The 8,309-nt window shown below is 37.8% G+C and overlaps 1 pseudogene; it reads left to right on the top strand.

Moving 5' to 3' along the window:
* Nucleotides 1–8,233: 8,233 nt before the first annotated feature.
* LOC122150462 lies at nt 8,234–8,309 on the top strand (annotated as a pseudogene).

Here is an 8,309-nt window from a genome sequence, read left to right as displayed (position 1 = left end):
TGTTAATTGGTTTCCCTTTTCTTTGTTGAAGAGGGTCTGTGCAATCCTTCTGCCTAGTCCGCCATCTTGCCCCGCCTCCCCTATTTCTAACTTTTTAAGGGATCACTAACTGATTTCCACAGTGGATGTATTATTTTATAGTCACACTAGCAGTGTGTGAGAGTTTCATTCTCTCCACATCCTCACCAGCCTTTGCTATGAACTTTGCTATTAGTGCTGATGTGAGATAATATCTCACGGTTGTTTTGATTTACACCTCTCTAATGGCTACTGAGGCTCTGGTAGCATAGTGCCTAAGCACTTGACTGCTAACCAGAAGGCTGGTGGTTCAAACTCCTCAGAAGGAAGATGGGGCAATCTACTTCCATAGTGATACTGCCTCAGAAACCCAAGGAAGTGTGGCTATGAGTCGGGTCCGACTCGATGGCACATAACAGCAACAGTGGCTAATGGGAGCTCTGTTGGTGTAGTGCCTAAGGCATTTAACTGCTAACCAGAAGGCTGGTGGTTCAAACCCACCAGCCATTCCTCAGAAGGAAGGTTTGGCAATCTACTTCCACAGTGATACTGCCTCGGAAATCCAAGGAGGGGTTGCTATGAGTTGGGTCCAACTCGATGGCACAACAACAATGATGACTAATGATTAAACATATTTCCTTATGTGTTTGTTGGCCATCTGAGTATCTTCTTTGATGATGTGTCTGTTCATGTCTTCTACCCATTTTTTAGTTGGATTGTTTGTCTTTTTGATATTGAGGTGTTGGAGTTTTCTATAAATTTTAGAGATAATTCCCTTGTCAGATATATCATGGCTGGATATTTTCCCTTATTCTGTAGGTTCTTTTTTTACTCTTTTAGAGAAGTCTTTTGATACACATAAAAATTTCGTTTTCAGCGGTCATAATCATCTAGTTTATTTTCTACTGTTTGTGCATTTTGGGTTATGCTTGACAGTCTGTTTATGCCATAAATTAGGGTCCCTAAGTTTGCCCTTATTTTTTCTTTGATGAACTTTATAGTTTTAGGTTTCACATTTAAGTCTTTGATCCATCTGGTGTTAGTTTTTGTGTATGGTGTGAGGTATGGATCTTTTTTCATTTTTCTGCAAATGGATATCCAGTTTTGTCAGCACCATTTGTTAAAGAGACTATCTCTTCCCCCGTTTAATGGATGTTGACCCTTTGTCAAAGATCAGCCTGACCATAGGTTGGTGGATGTATTTCTGGGTTCTCAATTCTGTTCCAGTTGTCTATGTGTCTGTCATTTTTCTGGTACCAGGCTGTTTTGACAACTGTGGCTTTATAGTTGGTTTTGAGGTCCTGGAGTGTGAGACCTCCTACTTTGTTCTTCTCCTTCAGTAGTGCTTTGCTGATTTGAGGTCTCTTTCCTTTTCAAGTAAAATTACCAATTATTTTTTTGTTCTATGTCCATAGAGAATGTTGATGGAATCTGGACTGAGATGGAATTGAATGTATAGATTGCTTTGTGCAGTACTGACATTTTCACAATGTTCAATCTTCCTATCCATGACATTGTAGGTTCTTCCGTTTATGAAGATCTCATAGTTTCTTGAAGTAGTGTTTTGTAGTTTTCTTTGTATAGGCCTTCATTGTCCCTGATACAATTTATTCTCAAGTTTTTAATCTTTTGGATAGCTATTATAAAGTTATTGATTTCCTTTTCTGTCTGGTGTAGAGGAATCCAACTGATTTTTGTGTGTTGATCTTGTATCCTGCCACTATGCTAAATGTTTCAATTAGTTACACTAGTTTTCTTGCCAAGTCTCTTGGGTTTTCTATGTATAGGATAAACAAAAACTCATTGCCATTGAGTCAGTTCTGACTCATAGTGACCCCTCTTTGGAATCTTGAGGCAGTATCACTATGAAAGTAGGTTGTCCCACCTTCCTTCCAAGGAGTAGCTGATGGGTTTGAACTGCCAGCCTTCTGGTTAGCAGTCAAATGCCTTAGGCACTATGCCACCAGAGCTCCTACAAAGATGTTTACTTGTGTTTTATTGACTATGTAGAAGGATCAGACTGTGTGGACCATAACAAATCATGGATAACATTGAGAAGAATGGGGATTCCAGAAGACTTAGCTGTACTCATGTGGAACCTGTACATAGGTGAGGTGGTGGTCTTTAGAATAGAACAAGGGGATACTGCAAGGTTTAAAATCAGAAAGGTAGTGCATCAGTGATGTATCCTTTTACCATTCTTATTCAATCTACATGCTGAGCAAACAATTCAAGAAGATGGACTATATGAAGAAGAACATGGCATCAGGATTGGAGGAAGACTCATTTACAAACTGCAGGATGCAGGTGACACAACCTTGCTTGCTGAAAGTGAAGATGACATGAAGCATTTACTGATGAAGATTGAAGACTACAATCTGCAGTATGGATTACACCTTAACATAAACAAAACAAAATCCTCACAAATGGACCAATAACTAGCATCATGATAAATGTAAAAAAAAAAAAAAAGATTGAAGTTGTCAAAGATTTCATATTACTTGGTTCCACAATTGTCACCAATGTGAGCAGCAGTCAAGAAATCAGATGAGGTCATGCACTGGGCAAATCTGCTGCAAAAGACCTCTTCAAAGTGCTGAACAGCCAAGATGTCACTTTGAAGACTAACTCAAGCCATGGTATTTCCTATCATCACATATATATGTGAAAGCTGGACAATTAATAAGGAAGACCAAAGAAGAATTGATGCTTTTGAGTTGTAGTGTTGGCAAAGAATGCTGAAAATACCATGGACTGCCAGAATAAGTAACAAATCTGTCCTGGAAGACAAATCTGTTCCTGGAAGAAGTGCAGCTGGAATGCTCCTTGGAAGTGAGAATGGCCAGACTTCATCTCACCTACTTTGGTCAAGATGTCAGAAGAGACCATTCCCTGAAGATAGATATAATGCTTGATAAAGTGTAGGATTGGATAAAGATGGGAATATCCTCAATGAGACTGATTGACACAGTGGCTACAATGATGAGCTTAGGCTTAGCAAGGGTTGAGGCTGTTGCAGGACCCTGCAGTATTTTGTTCTGTTGTACATAGGGTCGCTATGAGTCGGAGTCGACTTGATGGCACATAACAACACATGATGTGGGTAGGAATGGAAGGGTTTTTTAAAAGGCCAAATTAGTACAGGGGGAAGAGCTCAAATCATTTATAGGTGGTGCAGTGTTCAAGCACTTAGCTGCTTATCAAAATGTCAGCAATTTCTCCACAGGAGAAAGATATTGCAGTCTGCTTCTTTAAATATTACAGCTTTGGAAACCCTATGGGGCAGTTCTATTATCTCCTGTAGGGTTGCTACAGTGTTGCTACGGGTCAGAATTAGGCTCCATGTCAATGGGTTTCTTTTTCCTTTTTTTTTTTTTTAGCATTCCATTAATATTATTTCATGTGGTCTTGTGTTTCTAGAAACTTGCTCATCTCTTCTAGTTCTCAAATCTGTTGGAGTACAGTTCTTCATAATGTTCTGTTAATATTGTTTTTTATTTCAATTGGTTCTGTTGTGATGTTGCCCTTTTCATTTATTATCCATGTTATTTGCATCTTCTCTTTCTTTTCCTTTGTTAAATTCGCCAGTGGTTTGTCGATTTTGTTAATCTTTTTGAAAAACCACTTTCTTGTTTTATTTGCTCTTTTATTGTTGTTTTCTGCTTTGTTTGTTTCTGCTCTGATCTTTATTATTTCCTTACTTCAGGATAATGTAAGATTCTTTTGTTGTTCTTTTTCTAGTTGTTGGAGTTGTTGAGTTAAAGTGTTGATTTTGGTGTTTTACTCTTTTTTGATGTGTTCATTTATTGCTAGAAATTGACCCCTGAGTACTGCTTTCACTGTGTCCCTGCAGTTTGGTAACTTGTATCTGCATTCTCATTTGTTTCTAGTATTTTATTTTTTAATTTCACACTTTATTTCTTCTGTTACCCAGTAATTTTTGAACCGTGTATTATCCAGTTTCCACATATTTGATATTTTTTCTTGATCTTCCTATTATTGATTTCTAATTTTATAGCATTGTGATCCAAGAAGACGCTTTGTAATATTTCAATGTTTTGAATTTATTGAGGCTTGTTTTGTGTCCTAATACATGGTCTATCCTGGAAAATGATCTATGTGTACTGGAGAAGAATGTGTATTGTGTTTTGTTGCATGGAGTGCTCTGTATATGTTTATGAGGCCAAGTTGGTTGATTATGTTGTTGAGTTCTTCTGTATCTTTTTTGAATTTTTTTTCTAGTTATTCTGTCCCTCCTTGAAAGTGGTGTGTTAATGTCTCCTACTACTATTGTAAAAAAAAAAAAAAAAATCAAATTCACTGCTGTCAAGTCGGATCTGACTCATAGTGACCCCTCCTTGGGTTTCCGAGGTGGTATTACTATGAAAGTAGATTGCACAACCTTCCTTCTCAGGAGGGGTTGGTGGGTTTGAACCACCAGGCTTCTGGTTAGCAGTTAAATGCCTTAGGCACTATACCACCAGAGCTCCCACTACTATTGTGTTGTTGTTGTTATGTGCCATTGAGTTGGACCCGACTCATAGCAACCTCTCCTTGGGATTCCAGGGCAGTATCACTATGGAAGAAGATTGCCCAAACTTCCTTCTGAGGAGTGGCTGGTGGGTTTGAACCAACAGCCTTCTGGTTAGCAGTTAAGTGCTTTAGACACTATGCTACCAGAGTGCCTACTACTATTGTAGAGTTGTCTATTTTTCACTTCAGTACAGTTAATATTGCTTTATGTATTTTGGAGCACTTTTTATTGGGTGCATATTTATTGTGATAAAGTCGTCTTCATCAATTGACCATTTTAGTATCATATAGTGTCTTTCTTTGTCCCTTATGATGGTTTTCACAATGAAGTCTACTTTATCAGAAATTAATATTGCTACTCCTGCCCTTTTTTGGTTGCCATAAGCTTTATTATTATTATTCCTTACCTCTTTATTTTTGTTTTTTTTCTTTGTGTCTAAGGTAGGTCTCTGGTAGGCAGCATATCTATGTGACTTTTCTTATCCAATCTTCCACTCTTTCTTGACTGGTGCATTTAGACCGTTCACATTGAGTATTATTAGTGATAAGTATGAATTTATTGCTGTCATTTTATTGTGCTTTTTGTTGTGTTGTTGGTGATTTCCTTGGCCCAAATTTTTTTTCTGTGCTGTGCTCATTTTGTTATCAAGTGTTTCTTCTTTGTTTTCATTATTGTTGTTCTGTGCTTACTAAGTTGATGTATATTTCTTCTTTCTGAGTTTTCTTAGGAGGATTGTTAATTTTCTTTGTGATCACTGTGAAGTAAATTCTTATCTCCCTTAGTTTGGAACTAGTCAGTTCTATAAAGACATTGTCCTGTCTTCCTCTCCATTTGGAGGTTTTGTGATTAAAACTTTTATTCCCTCTATTTGCTTTGTTGTTGATATCATCTGCAGATTGATTCCCTTATTTCTCTGTGTACATTATTTTGTGAGCTTATGTTGAGGATCATTTCTGGGTTGTTTTCTAAATGGTGGTGCCACTTAGAAATCAATGTCTTGATTGTAATTTGTCATTCTCTATAGCAAGGGCTCTCTTTAGCATTTCTAGTAGGATTGGTCTGGTTTTCACAAATTCCCTTAATTTCTGTTTGTCTGAGAATGTCTTGATTTCACTCACTTATATGAGTGACAATTTGGCTGGATATATAATTCTCAGTTGGAAGTTATTTTCATTGAAGATTTTATATATGCCATCCCACTGCCTTCTGGCCTGCATGGTTTCTGCTGAGAAATCAGAGCTTAGTCTTACTGGTTCTCCATTGTAGGTGCCATTTCATTTTTTCTGAGCACCTCCCAAGATTCTTTCTTTGTCTTTGGTTTTGGAGAGTTTGATTATCACATATCTTGGTGATTTTCTCTTGGGATCTATCCTATATGGGATTTGTTGAGCTTCTCAGACAGATCTCTTTTCTTCCTTCATGATATGGGGTATATTTTCTATTAGGAAGCCTTTGACAATTTTCTCAGTGGGTTTTTCTTACTGTTTTTTTTTTTTTTTTGACTCCTCTTGTTCTGGTAAGGAGCATAGTGCCCAAGGCATTTGACTGCTAACCAGAAGGTTGGTGGTTCAACCCATCTGCCACTCCATTCAAGGAAGACTGAGCAATCTACTTCAGTAAAGATTTACCACCTCAGAAAGCCAAAGGAAGTCACTATGTGTCAGAATCAACTTAACAGCAGTGAGGTTGTTTCCACCACCCCCCTTTCTTGTTTTGGTATTCCAATCAGGTGTGTGTTGTTTCTTTCAATGTCATCCCATCTAATTCTTAAGTTATCTTCATTTTTCTTAAATCTTTGTTCTGATTTTTCTTCATATAGGGTGGCATCAAGAGATTTATCTTCTAGTTGGGAAATGCATTCTTCAGGCAGTTCTAGTCTACTCTTTTGTCCTTCCACTGTATAATCTATCTCAGTAATTTTAGTGTTTATCTTTTGGATTTCTAATTGCTGTTTTTGTATGAGTTCTAAAGGTATATTTATCTTGTTATTTTGGTCTTGAATGGTCTTCCTGAATTTTTTCAGGGTATTCTCTGTCTTCTCATTGTTTCTGTTTTTGGTTTCCTTGAGCTCTTGGAGATTATATATATATATATACCTTCTGAATTCCTTCTTAGTTCTATTGCTTGTTCTTCTTCCATGATAGATAATTCTTTAGCTTGGGCTTTTGTTTCTATTGTCTAGTCCATTTTTGTTTGTTTGTTTGTTTGATTTAAGGTTGTCTGTTGTTTCCTAGATATTTTGAAGTTGTTGCCTTTAATTGTTAGTTGAGTATTGATTATGTGTCACCCTGATTTTATGTTTTACTGTATCTGAAAGTGTAGAGCAGGTGTACTTCATTGGTTACTAACTCAACTGTATTGGGTTGCTTTCCAGCTCTCTCTGTGTTGGTGGAATCAGCAGTGGGGATGTGGGTGCAGGTCTCTGTTCATCATGAAAAGGATTTGGAGTTGGGACAAGCAGATTGTCCACCATCTATCATTGATTCTGTGGCACAAGATCTATTGGTGTTGCCTATCTATTGTGTGAGGTGTTCATTGTAATAGCTGCTGTTGCCTGATGGGGGTTTAATGTGTTCCTTCTATTGGATGAGACAGAGGAGAAAAGGAAGAAAGGAAAAAAAAAAAAAAAAAGAAAAGAAAAGGTGCCAGAAGCAAGCCTCTGGATAGAAAGGTAGAAAGAATTTTCCACATTTGCAGTGAGATAATTCAGTCAGTGATGCAGGCACTGACAGAGTAGTCTGTGTCCTGAGATATCTACTAATGATTACATCCTTTTGTCAGTCAAAGACTTGTGGTTCAAAACTGACAGAGACCCCAATGGGTAGAGGGCCATTGCTTTCTGCTTGGATTGAGAAGCTGCCAAAACCCAGTACTGTATTCCACTGTGTGCTAAAAGGAGTCAAGGAAGATTTGAGTCCCAGCCCACTGCCATGCACTTGCTCTAGGGCTCCACCTACTCAGAGGGATTTTTGCCCTTTCCCCTACTCCTTTATGGACTCCACAGCAGCCCAAACCCAGAGAGTCTTGATCCATTTCCCAGTAAGATAATCATACTCACTCAGAGCCCTAGGTCACCATGAAAAACCCCCAGTGGGAACCCCAATGCCTCTGGGTTCCATTATTATTTCCTTCCCTCCACTGACCTCTTTTGTATTTCTAATGAATCCTCTCCATCTCCATCTCCACTTAGTGGGTTTGTTTATTTTCCTCAGTTGTTCAATCTGCTCTTCTTCTACACATTTGCTGAATCTAATATTTTATATTCTCCTTAGTTGTGTTTTTGTTTTGTTTTGTTTTTTGGTTTGTTTAGTTGCTCATAACTCCAGTATAATTATTTGTTTCTGCTTTTCCTAATTATGCAGAATCTAAGTTGGAAGAGGAATCAAACTTGAGGGTTATTGGTATAATGCCATCTTCCTATCTCAGCAGGCTAGAGTCTTAACCATGAAGAAATGAACTTCTCTCTGTTGGCCCTTGTCTTAACTGGTCTCTCCTTTGATAAAAATTTCTGAGGACAATCATTTGTATCCTGTTATCCCTAAAGTTCTTCCAAACACCTAGGTATCTAGCAGAGAGTATATGTACAATTTGCTCCAGTTTCACATTGGAATGGAATAAAAACATGTATGGTAAGCATCTTGAAGTCTAAGGGAGGTATATGCCTAGGGAGTGCTAATTCTAGGGTAAATTATGAGATCTAAATTAGTATTGAAGAGAGATAACACAAAACCTCCTCAATAGGAGTATGCTGCTGCCC

Source organism: Orycteropus afer, unplaced genomic scaffold (genome assembly GCF_000298275.1).
Source record: "Orycteropus afer afer isolate SDZICR_OR568_19922 unplaced genomic scaffold, OryAfe1.0 scaffold00146, whole genome shotgun sequence".
Lineage (NCBI taxonomy): Eukaryota > Metazoa > Chordata > Mammalia > Tubulidentata > Orycteropodidae > Orycteropus > Orycteropus afer.
This window is presented reverse-complemented; position numbering and strand designations above follow the sequence as displayed.